The 16,088-nt window shown below is 42.7% G+C and overlaps 1 long non-coding RNA gene across 1 annotated transcript; it reads left to right on the forward strand.

The window, feature by feature from the left end:
- The first annotated feature begins 1,934 nt into the window (after positions 1-1,934).
- Positions 1,935-12,619, forward strand: LOC116910000. The gene is made up of 2 exons (XR_004389121.1): positions 1,935-2,012; positions 11,915-12,619. It is a non-coding gene; the product is annotated as an uncharacterized LOC116910000 (long non-coding RNA).
- The last annotated feature ends 3,469 nt before the right edge of the window (positions 12,620-16,088 follow it).

Consider the following 16,088-nt stretch of genomic DNA (forward strand, 5'->3'; position numbering starts at 1 on the left):
ATAAGCATGCAAACCCTTACTGTTAATAATACTTGTACTTAATGACTATTGCATGCTGTTCAAAGTTGAGTATTTTATTTTAACAGACTAAATCACTACCTGTGAGGTAGATATTATAATAATCTTTATTCTAGAGATACCGTCACTGAAACACAGGAGCAAAACATCTAAATTCAAACTGTAGAGTTTGTTCAGATGCTGCATGTTTTCTGTGCCACCATGAGGACCTGCACCTGCATCCTCAGCACCCATGTATGGCTGACTGACCAAAACGCCTAACCTTCTCGGTGACCTCCAGGTCCCACGAACAAACCCTAACAGAAGCCAAAGTTGACCTGTACTCATGTATATATGTGCACTTGTGCACACTTGTGGACATGTTTGTGTATGTGTGTGAATACCATGGTGCTGATTTTTCTTCAGAATCGGCATTCTCAAGCCCTGACTGGAAAGTGGGAGTATGTGTCCCTGAACTGAGTAGCCACCCTGTGGAGACCAACAACAAGCAGCTCAGCTACAATCGAACCCTGAGGCCGCTTCTGTGGTATGAACTGACTAAATATTTTATAGCTCCAATCTCTAATCCAAGGCAATCTGATGACATCCATTTCACAGAGGAGAAAACAAAACTGAACAAGAGAGAAGAACTTACCCCTGATCGCCTGGGTTGTAGCTGACACATTGCATTGTATCAGTTACGCATAACAGCTTTAGACAGCGACTTCTTCAGACACACCTATTGTGCCCCAGTTTGAATGGGAAATGTCCCTCACAGGCTCATGTATTTGAGGACTTGGTCCGCAGTCAGTAGTGCTGCTTGCAAAGGTTATGGAACCTTCAGGAGGAACAGCCTTGCTGGAGGAAGTAGGTCGTGGCTGGTGGGTTTTGAGGTTTTATATCCCTCTCTTCTTGTTCTCTATCTCTGTTTCCTGCATACAGATGGAACATTATCACCCTGCTTACTAACTGCCAGGCAGGCTCAGGCTCCTGCTGCTATGCTTGCTCCACCATGCTCAACTTTGAGCCAAACCCTTTCTCTTCTACGTCACAGCGTCCTAGCATAGCAACACCAAATAATCTATGTGGGTCACATTAGTCTGGGTTCTGGTGGGAGGTTCCTCTAAACTTGGACAGATTCCTCATGGTATTATCAATATCATTCTGCCAGCCTGCCTTGGCTACAGCCCCTGAAATGGAGCTCTTGGTTCTTCTCTGCGAGGTTTTATGTTCCAGTAGGCTATCTTGAACTTGATCTCATGGTGGAATCAGAATTCCAGGAGCAAAAGTGCCCCTAGTTAGAGAAACCCTCTGGTGACATCCTTTGGGCCAAGACCCATTAGAATTCTAGGCAAGATTCCAAAGAACAGAGAGGGTGGCAGAAGAGAGGGCTTGGTAATTAGAGCCCTGGCGTCTCTGCCTGAGGACTCAGGTATGCTTTGTAGTAGCAAGTCAGTCAGCTCACACCAGCCTGTAACTTCAACTACAGGGAATCCAATTCTGCCTTCTGGTCTCCATGGTTACTGCACTCATACATGCACATGTGCATGCTCAAGCGTGTGTACACACACAGACACACACACACACACACACACACACACACTCACACAAATAAAAAATATCTTTTCTAAAACTGGAGAAGAAACGTTCCACCTACTGTTAAAAGAAACTTAAAAGTAGCACAGTATATGGAGTCGATCCAGGAACCATGAGGAAACTGAAGCTTTTTCTCCTACAAAACCACATAGGTCCTGACCCAGCTTTGAGAAATTGGAAAACTATTGCATACCTTTTCCTCATCTTAGACTCTATGGAAAACCTGGGTTGTCTAGCTCATCTGAACTTATCTCAACCAGAATTCTTCATCAGGCTAAATTCCCAGTGCTCAGCCCAAGTATCTGTGCAAGATACCAAAGGTTTGCTGCTGCGACTTGCCAGAGGACAGGATTACACTGTGGGGCAGCTCTGCGATGTCATCAGGAAGAGGAACATTAGCAGGAAGCCCCAGTTCCCAGGTAATGAGAGCCTCTGACAACCAGCATCAGCCACACAGCCATAATAGAATTTCAATGAGATAAATTCCACTTTCTGCCCAAGTTTAGCCACTCACTGAAGAAACAATTACCTTGTGAAAATGGAGCACTCTCCCTATATTATTCCTTCATTAAAATATTCAAATGAAGGTAACAACACAGTTATAAGCTCATTTATAAAGAAAAATAGCATTAATGCATTTAGCACTAATGCACTTACCTCGGAGCGCTTCTCAGAGATGTTAAAATGTGAAGTTTATAAAATGTTCAGTGATGTTGAACTTGAATTACAACCTAATGCTTGAATTGCTACATTTAACATTAAAAGCGTGTTATTAATCTTCAATTTAGGGCAGAATAATTTTCACTCACTGTGCAGAATAAAAAAAAATACCCAGTTATGATGGAATTTCATTCAGATCAAATTTGCTTTAATTGCAATTCTATTAAATTAGAAATAGACATTTTATCCTGATATGATTCTTTGATGTCTTCAGTTTTAATGCTAATAAAGCATTATCGCCACAGGTGTGAGCTGCATTATGTACAATAATTAGGGCTTAAATTAAAGATGTGTCAGGCTACCCAAAAGTAATTTGGGAACCTAACACAAAAGAATTAAGCTAGGTGAAACTTTGGGGCATTTCATTTTTATTTCTCTGTATGTTTTCTGACATCAGGGTTTTTTTTTGTTATTTTAGTTTATTTTTTATTTCTATGGCAGCAATAATGCCATTAAGAGTAATACCTCTAAGCCACAGATAAATAAAATACTAAAAAGCAATTGAGTGGAATATTTTGCAGACAGTGAAAGACATTATAGAATATCCAATGAAATAGACAAATGTAAACAATGACTATTAAGTCGATACAAAGTGTACTCCATGTATATAACACTTCACATCTACAAAATATGGGTAGAAAACTCTGGAAAGAAATGCAGCCAAATGTTAGTCATTATTATTCTTCAAGTGTGGAATTATAGCAGGCTTCTAGTCTAAGGTTTCTAGCCTATATTTTACGTTTACTTAGGAAAAGAAAAATAGGAAAAAAATCTAAAATGAATGTAGCATGACTAAGCTTGTCACAATTAAAGAACATGTTGTGCTTCTTCGATAAATACAAATATTGAGGTGTTTTTATATAAATAATATCTCCTGGAGGATAAAATAATAGGAGTATGGGTAGATGTAAAGATGGATGGATGGATACATGGACAAAGGGATGGATGGATGGATGGATGGATGGATGGATGGATGGATGGATGGATGGATGGATGGACAAGTGTACAGACTAATGAATGGATAGATGGATGGACTAATGGATGGAGAAATGAAGGGACAGCTTGAGGAATATATGAATAAATGAAAGAATTCCTAAACCTGCCGTTCACTATAAAGTGATGTTTGTGCAGATTCAGGAATTATAATGAATCAAGAATTGAGGCTTTTAGGACTGGTAAAAGGAGATAAGTCAGTCAGGTAACTGCCTTGGAAGCATGAAGACCTGAGTTTGATTTCCTAGAAACCACATTAAAAAGCAATAACAAAAACGTGGGGCTGGAGAGATGACTCAGCATTTAAGAGCTCTGTCTGCTCTTCCAGGGGTCCCAGGTTTGATTCTAATCACCCATATTGTGTCTTGTAACTGTCTCACCACAGGTTTTAAGGAACCAGATTTCCTTTGCTGGCCTCGCCAAGAACAAGACATTCACTGGCACAGAAGCATGCATTCAGATAAAACATACATGCGCATGAGTTTAAATTGGTTAAATAAACAGAACAGAGCATGGTGGCATGGACTTCTAGTCCCAATGCTAGGGCAGCAGAGATGGACAGATTCCTGGGTCTCACTGACCAACTACCCTAGCGCACTCGATGAGCTCTAGGTCAGTGAGAGGCTCTGTCTCAAAAATCACGGTGGATGGCTTCTGTGACACTCAGAATTGACCTCTTCCCTCCATAAGCATGTGCACGTCCACTCTTAAATACTTAAAAATGCTCATCTGTCAATATACAAGTTTATACTCCTCCCCCAACACACACATACACAGAGCTCACAGCTTTTTAACAAACGAAAATCTGAGTTGGAAATGTGACGCTTCTCTAAGAGTTATTGGCCAGGGAAATCCTAGAAGTCCCCCAAAGCAAACGAAGCAACTGTCATTCCTCTTTGTTTTCCACCCTAACTGGATATGAAGACCCAACTTCTGAGAAGTCCCCTACTTACTTTGGCTGCAGGAAGTAGAGAAAGCGGTCTGGAATTGGCCCAGAAGCTGTTACAGTACTTGTACTTCCTACACTGTAGGAGGAAGGAGGGAACCCTGAGTGAACTGTGTGGTTGATGTGACTACAGGCATGCAAAGAAAGCCAGTGCCTCAGCTCAAAGGCAGTAGGCAGTGCCTTCCTCCAGTGAGGCCAAGAGGGGTCGCAAAGCCATCTTCAGGACGGAGTGTTGATAGTGCGTGTACCATAGCGCTGTTTCCTGTCTGATGTTTACACCCCAAAGGCAGCTCCCCTACAGAGACGTCTATGGAGATCAGCTGTACACAGTAAGACTGCCCCCTTGTTTATCTCTATGTATTAACCCAGCTTCCTTCTTCACCTGCATGCAATGGCCCCTGCTTCCTAGTTCAAGGATATATAATAAATGTGCTGAGATTCCAGGATGCTGAGGCTTCTCCTGTAAGGGTCCATGATTTACTGAAGAATGATATCCAAAACGCAAATAGTATGTAAAAGCAAAGAGTGTTTTATTATGCAGAAGTCCAGCATGCTGGGGTCTCCTACTCCAAGATGGAGAGGCAACCGAGTGAGGCAACCAAGGCCCAATTTAAAGCACATTAGGGGAATTCTGGGGTAGGTGACTTTTATGTTGCTCAATCTCTAGGGACATTACAGAACTATTAGCAGGGAATGGAGGCTGGAAACTGTTGCTGACTCATTGTCCTTGCCTCGGGCCAGATGGCAGAGCAGATTCTGAGGTCTGGACTTGCCTGGGCTTGTCCAGTTCTTGGAAACAGAGATTTAGGCCTAGTCTCCTGAACTGCCAATCTGAAGCCTGTCATGGAGTCAGCCTAGCCTTCTTACTCCATCGAGACACTTTTCCCAATCTCAGATGTTCCGTGCGTGTGCATAGGCATACACATAAGTCTTTTCTTCATTCCCTTACTGCTCCTCAGCAGTGGTAAAGGAGGGAAGTCATGCCTGGAAGCATAAGCCTAGTCCAACCACGGCTGGAAAGCTCACAGGCCATAAGGGAAGCCTACTATTGTTCTGCTGAATGGCCATGTTGTAAACTTGCCTTTTAAATATTTATGTTTCTGTTAGTAACATAAATAGCCTTGGCCCAAAAGCTTCCTTTCGCAGTGAGCATGTATGAAAGCAGAGGCTTGTACCTAACTGGAGAGTGTGTTGAAGATCAGTCCTGAATTAGGACATGGCTAAGTTATCTACAAGGAACCCCTCCCACAATATTTCCTTCCCAGTACCCACATGCTCCTGTAATTGTCTTCCAAATTCCTATTCCATCCCCTGACTATGGCTGGACTTAAATACTAGCTTTCACTAAGCAGATAAAACCAAATAGTGGTTTCCCTAGAATAGTAATCTCTCTCTTCCTCTTTGTCCCCCACCTCTGTCTCTGTCTGTTTCTCTATCTCCTCCCTCTTCTATCTCTGTCTCTCTTTTGTGTCTCTCTCTATGTCTCTGTATCTATCTCTGTCTCTCTCTGTCTCTCTGTCTCTGTCTCTGTCTGTCTCTCTCCTCCCTCCCTCTCTTCATCTGTTCTTCCCTCCCTGAGGATATGATATGCACTTATGTTTTGCAAGCATCTTAACTCTTTCTTCCTTTCTGTTTTTCTGCCTCATCCCATCTCTCTTTCCTGTCTCCTTCACTCTTTCCCTTCTATCTCTTTGCCTCTTTGTTTTTCATTTGTCTGTACCTGATGAAGCCAGACGTCACCTTGTGAACTGTTTTATGAGAAACCCTACACTAAGAAACATGGGACAGCCTTTAATGAACAGCCTGCCAGGAACTGAATCTAGCCAGAAGCTGTGTGAATGAGTACTTGAGCTTGGAAGCAGATCCCTCCCTACTTAATCCTTGGGATGAGACCCTAGTTTGTCTGATCACGGTCAGTAAAATATGCACAGGCAAAGCCAATTTGGCCAAATCCTGCCTCCCGACTCAGAAACCGATAGCTAATGCATATATGAAGCTTAGAGCTTGTACATTTTAGGACAGTTCACGACAAGGCAGTAAACAACCTACATGGCTTTTTCTAGTGATTATGCAATTATCTTGCAGATTTAGAGAGATAAGGAGTAAGGGCAACAAGGAGAACTCCAAGTCCACACTATCTCCAGAACATCCCCTTACCACAGTGCTGGTCACTGAAACTCTGCTTGGTAGTACCACATTCTGTAACCACAGAGGGCCCCTTTTGTCCTCAGCAATGAGAAAGAATAAGATTAGAGAGGAAATAAAAATCAGAGAAATCCACCTCCATCAAGACCACACAGTTGCATGACATTTCTACTGTGGCTTATTACAGATGTCTTGTCTTAATCTTTTATAATGCCTGGTAGTCTTATTCTAAATTCCTTATTCTTGAATATCATCTGGTTCCATTTTTTAAAAAGCAGAAAATTATTATATTTACATGAGGGTACTGAGGCTTGAGTAGGATAAATCAATTGCCACTAAACCAGTAGAGTTTGAATTAGACCCTAGGAGCATGAGATTTCAAAGCCTTCTCCCTTTCCTCTACTCAAACCAACCCTGAGGGCACAAGACATGTCTTCATTTATTTTTGCCTTTTCAACAGCATATGGTTGTTTCCTGACACAGAGTGGGTGCAGACATTAATAAAATATTTAACAAAGGTTATGGGGAAAAAGTGCAGAAGTCTAACACTGTATTGCTATATCTAGGTCAATTTAGTTCTCTGTGAAGAAAAGGACATTTTCATCTCCAACCCCAAGAGTTGAGGCTGTTTCCATCTATTATGTGCCCAAATCTAGTTCATTTCAGAGCTGAACATTTTAGGGTCACAATGACCATCTTTCTCCCAATATGCTTTGGTAAAATTGAGAGGGTTAGTTCTTGAAGGGAAAACAACCAAGAATCAAAGAATACGCCACAATTCTTCTTATATATACATAATAGTTTTATTTATTCTTTGAGAATTTCAATGTATTTTGACCACGTCCATAGCCACGACCTCTTCCTCAGATCTTCCCAGATCCCTTTCCAATATATCCTTCCCACTGATCTCATGTCCCCTTCCCTCCCTCCCTCCTTCCTTCCTCCCTCCCTCCCTCCTTCCTTCCTCCCTCCCTCCCTCCCTCCTTCCTTCCTTCCTTCCTTCCTTCCTTCCTCCCTTCCTTCCTTCTTTCCTTCCTTTCTTCCTATATAACCAACTGAATCCAATTACGCTGTTGTAGGCATATAATATGGGACCCAGTAGAGCATTGGCAACATACTCAGTGGCAGACCCCTCAAAGATCATTAACTATTCCTTCCCCAGACACCAATGACTTACCAACTCCTTGGATAGGTGTGGATCTTTGTAAGCCTCTCCTGAGTCCATCCTAGACAGTTGACATGCTTGACAGTGTATGGTTAACCACAGATGCTCTAAACTGGTGAGTGCAGCAGCCAGGTTATATCCAAAAGTCAATGTTTCACAGCACCTCTTCCCATCCTCTTCCTGGTTTATTCCGTCTGCCTTCTCTTCCTCGGTGTTCCCTGAGCCATGTGTATGTGCCTGTGTGTATTCATGTGTGATGAAGCCTGTGCCTTTAAGACTGAGGTGTTGGACCACTAGGGAAAATATCAGTCTAAATGTTGACTATATATACATCTCATCTTAGTGATTTGATATCTGGAGGCCAATATTCTTTGAGACATTGAAATGAGTCAGAAGGAAGAGTGTTTAAGACATGAAAAATGACCTGGACAAGCAGTGCTCTCCTGGATGTCCCCTCACCCATCCATATGTGGGAAGTATTAATCAGATTCAACATGTTATTTTTAAAAAATAGAGCAAATGAGAGATGAATGTGTGGGTACAATCAAAACGCTGTATAGTTATGAAATTCTCAAATAATACATAAAACTATGGTGAATTTTTTTTCTTTTTACTTACAGGCCCTTTGTGTATATATTATGGCTTTCAGTTTAGTGTTTTTCTGGGATTCCAGAGTGTGCACATGAGTGGGTCTCCATTTTTAAGCCTTCTCTTGAGTTCTTTTCCTTCTGTTTGTTCTTTCCTGTTCCAATGTGTTAGCTTTTGCTGTATCGCATTGTATTTTATTATTATCGCTTAGAAGCCCGCTTTCTTTTCTAATGACAGACAGAAAGGGGATGGATCTGGTTGGGAAGGGAGGTATGGAGGGCCTGGAAGGAGTAGAGGGAGGGGAACCTGTAATGAGCATGTACTATGTGAGAAAAAATATGTTCTCAAGAAAAGGAAAAACATACTTCGGATCACAAAATATTGCATTAAAAATACTTATGGACTATATAGCAGCCATTTTTGAAGGACAGAGTTAGTTAGCTATTCTTATCAGAATATCTCTCAGTTTCCAAGACATAGGAAATCTAGTAGATGAGGATTGACACTTTCTTTCTTCTCAGCAGACATGGGCTAGACCTGCACAGCTGGACAACAGTGCCAATTCTGGAATTTCTACACACCTTGAGTGAGCTTAACCTCCCATATCAAGTCTTGCACCACTATTGTGGGACAATAATAGCTTCAAGGGCAACCATGATAAATGCATGCTATCACATACCAGCCATCTATCCTGGCACCTGCAACCCAGAACTGTAGTTGCTGGTATTGCCTAGGTCTTAAACAGCCCACTTTGCTTCCGGTTCATAATTCAACTTTCTGAGTCTGATCTTGAGACGTCATTCCCCGTATCTTCTAAGGAACAACCTACACAGTAACAGACATGGTTTTAAGATTTATTTTCATTATTTTAAATTATGTACATGTTTTCTGGTAGGAGGTTGTATGCAGGCGAATTCGGGTGCTGAAGGAGGCCTGAGGAGTCATATCTTTTGGAGCTGGAGTCACGGGCAGTGAACCAACTAGAGTGGAATTCTGCTAGGTCTTCAACAAAAGCAGCATGGGCTCTTAATGACCTAGCCATCTTTCTGTGCCCAAATACATATTCTCATCTCATGATCTCACTCATTTATTTTTTTAAGATGTGCTTACTTATTTTCATTTTGTGTGTATGATTATTTTAGTCTCTCTCTCTCTCTTTCTCTCTCTCTCTCTCTCTCTCTCTCTCTGTGTGTGTGTGTGTGTGTGTGTGTGTGTGTGTGTGTGTGTGTGTGTGTGTAGCATATGGATGTCTGATGCTCTCAGATGCCAGAAAAGGATCTCCTTAGACTATTAATAGTTGTGTTTTGCCATGTGAATACAGGGAAGGCACTGAAAAATATGTGTCTACATGTACCTAGGAAAAAATTAAAAAGTCATTGTTTCTAGTATCTTACATACAGAAAATAGGGTGGATAGAAGAAATACTACAAAAGATGATGAGTTGAACACTACATTGGTAATAGCCAGCTAATAATCTTCTTTTCTTCTTCTTCTTCTTCTTCTTCTTCTTCTTCTTCTTCTTCTTCTTCTTCTTCTTCTTCTTCTTCTTCTTCTTCTTCTTCTTCTTCTTCTTCTTCTTCTTCTTCTTCTTCTTCTTCTCGTCCTTTTAAATGTTGGATACACAGTCTATAGTACACTATGATTTTCTTTGTGTGTGAATGTGGATGTGGTATGTGCATGTGGGTGTGGTACGTGTATGGATTTTGTGTACGTGTATTGGGGAGCTCTGTGGGCACTTGTGTGTAAATGCATTTGGAAGCCAAAGGTCAAACTTAGGTCTCTTTCTCTGTTGCCCTCCACATTTATTTAATTATTTGTTTTATGCTTTGAGACCAGATCTGTCATTGAAGCTGTCACTCATTGATTCAGCTAGCCAAAATGGCCAACAAGCTCCAGGGAACCCTTCTGTCTCCAGTCCCTTACCCAGCATGGGTATGTGTTACCACACCCAAGCTTAGCATTTTTTTGGTGCCTTCTAGGAGCCTGAACTCACATTTTCATGCTTGCACACAGACACTTCACTAATTGAGCCATCTTCCTGGCCCCCTAGTGTATTTTGTTTTTTCTTAATCATTCTCCTACCACGGGCAAGTCCCAGGTGCTTCAAATTCCCTCCTCCAGAACCCTGGATTCCTTACAGTAACACCGACCGATACCTGAGCACCTGCCTTCAACACTGTGAGGAAGTCAGAAGCTGCATGCTGGAATCAGCCAGTGTAGCTCTCCTAGCTTCTTAAGCAAGGGAATATTTACAGTCCCTGAGGCTAGCCTGACAGCTTTCACCCTAGCTCCACTGCCTCTGAATTAGGGGAGTCAGAGTCAAATTAGACTTGACTTGGATTGTATTTTCCTCCATACAAGCAAACCATCTATATTATAATATTCAGTAACCAGCGCCAGGAAGAACAGCCGAGGCTTCAAATGATCACAGGGCTAAAATATCAAAGCGTGGTAAATGCTTCCCAGCAAATCTTTCCCCTTTCAGCCGTGTTGCTTCACAGGAGCTGTAACTGCAGTCAGGAGGTTTTGGGTTTGCAGTGAGAGTGCAAGTGAAATGCAGATGTGTTTCCTCTCCATGCCATCCCACCAGCAGTTATTCATAACAGCTTAATGTGCAGCTTCTGCGTTTCCCAGATGCAATGTGGTGAGGGGCTCTGTGCAGTTAAAATTGGTTTTATAGGCAGGGGAAATGCCGCCAGCTCTGCGGATTGCTGCGACACTTCTGCTTCCCTGAATTTGGTCCTCTGCTATGAGTGTTCAGACCCTAGAATTGTTGTTGCCTGGTAATGCAAAATTCAAACTAGTATGTCAGGATTATGCTTTGAAACACACACACACACACACACACACACACACACACACACACACACACACACTGCAGCAGCTTATATAACGCTATAAATTAAATATGATGCCTCTTTGTGCTTTCAAAAAGTCAGACAGAATCAAAGGCTTGTACAAATTCTTCTTACTCTCCTTGGAGATATCATTGCCCTTGAAAGCTTTTGCCTCCTGGGTCCTGACACTGTTCCTCACAGTTTTCTTCCTATGAACAACCCATCACCCAATATTTTTCAATTGGGTCTTATGATACTTTAAAATGGATTTGCCCCTCTAAGTCCAAATGCCATGGCTAGTTGTTTATTAGAAGATGAAGAAGTGAGAAGCAGGTGACAGTTTTTTAATTAATTTTATTTTATGTATTATTAACATGTGTGTTTGAGAGTGTAGGTGTGCATGTACTGTAGTGTTCGTGCTGCAATCAGAGGACTATTAATTGGACTCAGTCCTCTCCTTCTACCTCTCTTTGTGGGCAGAGTCTCTCTTGTGTCTGCCATGGTACACTTTGGTGCTGCTGGCTATCTGTCTGCTTCTGGCTGACTGTCCAGCATATCACTGTAAGGGTGCTGGGCTTACAGACACAGGCCAGTGCATCTGGTTCTTCGCATTTGGGGGCTAAACTCTGGACATCTTGCGTGGCGAAAACTTTTGCCTGCAGAACCATCTCTCCTTCCTCTGTTTTCTTTCTTCCTTAAGTTCAGTGTGACTTTTTAAAAGCAGCTCATTTGATTGCTCTAGTTACACACAGGAAAGCAAGTAAAGTTGTTGTTAAGTAGTTTCAAAGATTCACTGATGCAGAAGCACGTGCATGCTCACACACACACACCCACCCCCCACACACACACACACACTGTTCTTTATGTACACAAATTAGGTTCAGTTGGTATTGGCTTTCATGTTTGCCTCTGGACGCATTTTCATAGGTGTTCACTGCCTTCAGACCAGAGACGTCATTTGCCTGTGTTTTCTACAATAGCTTCATATTCAACATTGGGATGAATCCGGGTTTCCTGATTCTGCTTCTATAATGAGAAAGGATCTTAGAATCCATCAGGGCTTTGAAATAAAGTTTTCTGGCAAAAACTCCATCCCAAACTAATTGACTGATGGACAGAGCTCCTTCAACAGACAAAACACACCCAATGTAACCAACCCAGAAACATAAGGGGACTCCAACATACCCAACACAGCAAAGCCAAGAAGACTCCTTTGAGCTCAAACTTGCTATTGACAAGGATGACCTTGAACATTGTCTCCTTTTGCTTCTACTAGTACAGTGCTGGGATTACAAGCATGTACCATCATGCCCAACTTTATGAGATGCTGGGGATCAAATTCAAGGTTTCATACATGCTAGACAACCACCCTACCGACTGAGCTTCCCTCCCCACCCCCGACATGGAGACTCCGTTGAAGGAGACAAAGGAAACTGTGCTTCAAAGAGTTCCCACGAAGCAAACAGTCTTCAAAGCAGCTCAGATCACCAGTGACAGTTTCCTTATCATTCTACCAGCAAGACCTACATTAAAGTGAGTTTTCTGTCTTTCTTTTTTTTAATAATCAAGCGATTCTGCTTGGGGAAAGTAGTGGCATTTATTGAAATCCAGTAAAAGATCCTTTCAATAGGACTACCATGTTTTGTGTTTTCCTGCCAGTCATTATACAATGTAATAAAATCTCTGTGCCAATTAAACAGTTGTATGTTTGGTGTAGTCAAAGGCATGCACCAGAATGCAAACCATTAGAAATAGCCAAAACATCCTTGCTGGCTCTAATTGGAATTGACTGAGGAATTGGAGATGACTGACTTCATCAGAAATACATGTTTACAGGGGCACCTCTTGCATCCTCATTGGACCATAGACTTAAGCCAAACTGTGGACCAGAAGGTGGAGTTATGTGGTAGTTATGACAGGAAGGAAGATATTCTGAAAAATACCTGTGTCTGTCCCTTTGACTATCAGACTATGAAATAACAGACGCCAAGAAATTAGAATCGCCCTACAAATTTCCTACTGAGAGAAGAAACAAGACTAACCCCTGGCCCAGCAAGATGGGGAAACTTGTCTCCCGGATAGAGATTAATAACTTGTCAGGGGTTTCAGGAGAGATGGGAACCCAGTCAGTGATGGGCAAGGCGTCACCCTCACCCAGGACTGCTTAGCTCCAAATAACTGCGGCTATGCCTCAAAGCATGCCTGAGGGCTGAAGACAGACTGGGACAGCTGATGGTGAAGGGGAGGCCATTGTAGTTCTCCATCCCTCTTGCCAATATGTACCATATTGAATAAATGTGCCTTTTCTGCTTTTTACTATTATTTGTTTTCTTAATCACTTTATTAAGGATGGACAGCTGGATCTGGTTTATCAGGGCTGACAGGGACCAGGCTCTGACCCTAAGAACTCAGGTAAGAATTACTTTTCTTGTCCCCGGGAGAGAATACCAGACATGATCCTTCCCCCGACCCCCTGCAGAATAGGTGAGGTAGGTTCCAAAACCCTCGCCTTTGCTACTCCTTCTGAGATTACACTGGGAAGCCCGTGGCAAGCCTTTCCAGGCATCTCTGTTTTGCCCGCACAGCTCATCTGTGTCGTAAGGGTTTCCAGGTGGCAGAGAGGCGCGTAGAAGTGAGTTTTCCACATCTGAACACAGTCCTGCCTCTACAGCTCTAGAAAGCTCTGCAGAACGCTTGTCATTTCCCTGCCCTCTAACCACTCCAGACCAACACCCAAGATTAGTGGTCACATATTGCTTAACTGTGGTTGTCAGCCTGATCAGATTAAGTAGCTCCTGGAGGTGCGTTTTGGCAGGTCTAAGAATGTTTCTGGAAAGGATTAAGTGAAGAAAGACCCACCATGAATGTGAACTCGAGTTCACGTCTAGCTGGGCACGCCCCGAACATGAAAGCAAGTTCAGTTAGTTGGGGTTCTAGATGGAGGAGAAAGGAAAAAAGAAAACCATCAGATGAACACCCATGTTTCTCTCTCTCCCTTTCTATACCTGGAGATATGAGGAGATGAACTGTTCCAACTTTGTGCCTCTTCCTCCAGGGAGCTGCGTGCCAATGTGCCATAGCCATAGAGAAGGACCGTACCCCTTCAGACTGAGAACCGGGGTAAGCCCCTCCTTCTCCCAGCTGCTTTTGTCAGGAATTCACAGCAATCAAGGGTTACTAATTGAGAAAGCATTCTCCACAATTCACAGATGTGGTTACTAAGACTTGATATACATATCATTTGTCAGAGGAAGCTCATGCTATGGTGCTATGTAGAGATCAGAAAAAAACTTTCAAGATTTAGGTCCTCTCCTCCCACCACGTGGGTCCCACAGAGAGAATGCAGGCAATCAGGTTTGGAGGAAGCACTGTAGACCACCAAGCCATCTTGTAGATCACTAAGCCATCTTGTAGACCACTAAGCCATCTCGCAGGCCTGGAGCTATGAACTTCTGATGGTAAGCCACCAACCGTTTTAAGCGTAAGGGTGATATAGGACTTAAAAGGTGGCATTTTTTTCATTTAAAAGGTCTGGCCCCTTAGGTCCTGTTTCCCTAACCAGTTACCCTGAAATCAATGGGTCTTTTGCAAGCATTTGGTAATTGTGAGTGTCAGTGCGGGGTGGTTGCTTGACTGCATTCTGCATCCTCCAAAAGTCTTCTGTGTCCCCTGTCACAGTCCCGCTGCTCTCCAGCACTGGATGGTTTTCTGTTACCTTTACTTTGTTTAATATGTTCATGGACATGGTCAGAAATGAGCTCTTTTCTTCTGTTGCTTTCTTCTGTGTAGGGCCTCCCTGTTATTGCTCTGCTATGATAGTTGATAGCTTGCTTTTCCGGGATGTTTACTGTAACCCCTCCACCTACTCTGCCTGACATTTACAGAGGGAGGAAGAGAACAGGAGAGGTAGGGAGAAGGAAGGAAGAAGGAAGAAAGGAGAAGAGGAAGGAAGACTGGAGGGAGGAAGGAAAGAAGGAAAGAAAGAAAGAGGGAGGAAGGAAAGAATGAAGGAGGTTGGGAGAGAGGGAAGATGGGATGGAAGATGGGAGGGGAGGGAGAGGGAATAGGAAGATGAAGGAAGGAAGAGGTTGGGTTATCTTAGTTTGGAGGAAAGAGCCTGAGGCACAGACAGGCTAACTGCTACGCTGGAAATCACACAGGCAGCAGATAGGAGGGTCAGGACTTGCACTTCCATGAGGCTCAACCTTTTCCTATGTCCCCTCACTATCTTGACTGTTGGCACGTCTTTATGCACAGGTGTTTCCTCACTAAGGTCCATATTTTCTGCATTGAAGTAATCACAACGTAACTCCAGGTCTACCATCCGCTAGACATTTTCCTGGTCTCCACCTTGAGCTTTACTCCTGTTCATGCGGGCTTCTCTACTTTTGCAGACTCTTTGACAGGTGTTTGAGAGGAACAAAAGAGTCTCTCTCTCTCTCTCTCTCTCTCTCTCTCTCTCTCTCTCTCTCTCTCTCTCTCTCTCTCTCTCTCGTTTGTCTCCTACCGGACATGCAAAGGTGTCTTTGCGGGAGAAGGATAAATAATGCAGCCTCTGTCTGCACCTTCTTCCTCACAGATTTTGTGCATTGATTCTTCTTAGATGCAGAGTGAGTGCATGCAGGGCAGTGATTGACTTGGGTTTGTATTTTCATTATTATTTTAATTATTTTTAAGGTAGCTCATGACTTGAAATCTCTCTCTTAAGTTTTTGCCTTGTTCCAGATGTGCAAAGCATCCAAGCAAAAGAAGCACCTGGTTTTGATAATTTTTTTAAGGACTCACTAAAAACAAAACAGAAAATTTAATCGAGGGAAAATCACTCTTGATCTCTACGAAAACGTAGCCAATTATCAAGACAGTTTCCAAGTCACCCCAAAGCTGTGTAAATGTCTCTGAGCACCAGAGGAGTAAAGCTAAATATTTACCACATGCCAAATGAAATTAAGATTTATCTGGCACCAAAGGAAAAGAGAGAAATCTCCCGAAATCCCACTGCTACAAAGAGGAGCAAAGCCCGTGGAAAGGAAGGCATTTTAACCATGTTTACAAGGGGCATTTCAATGTTTTTTGAAAGTCCGCTGCTAAATAATGCATGTTC

This window comes from Rattus rattus, chromosome 9 (assembly GCF_011064425.1).
Source record: "Rattus rattus isolate New Zealand chromosome 9, Rrattus_CSIRO_v1, whole genome shotgun sequence".
Lineage (NCBI taxonomy): Eukaryota > Metazoa > Chordata > Mammalia > Rodentia > Muridae > Rattus > Rattus rattus.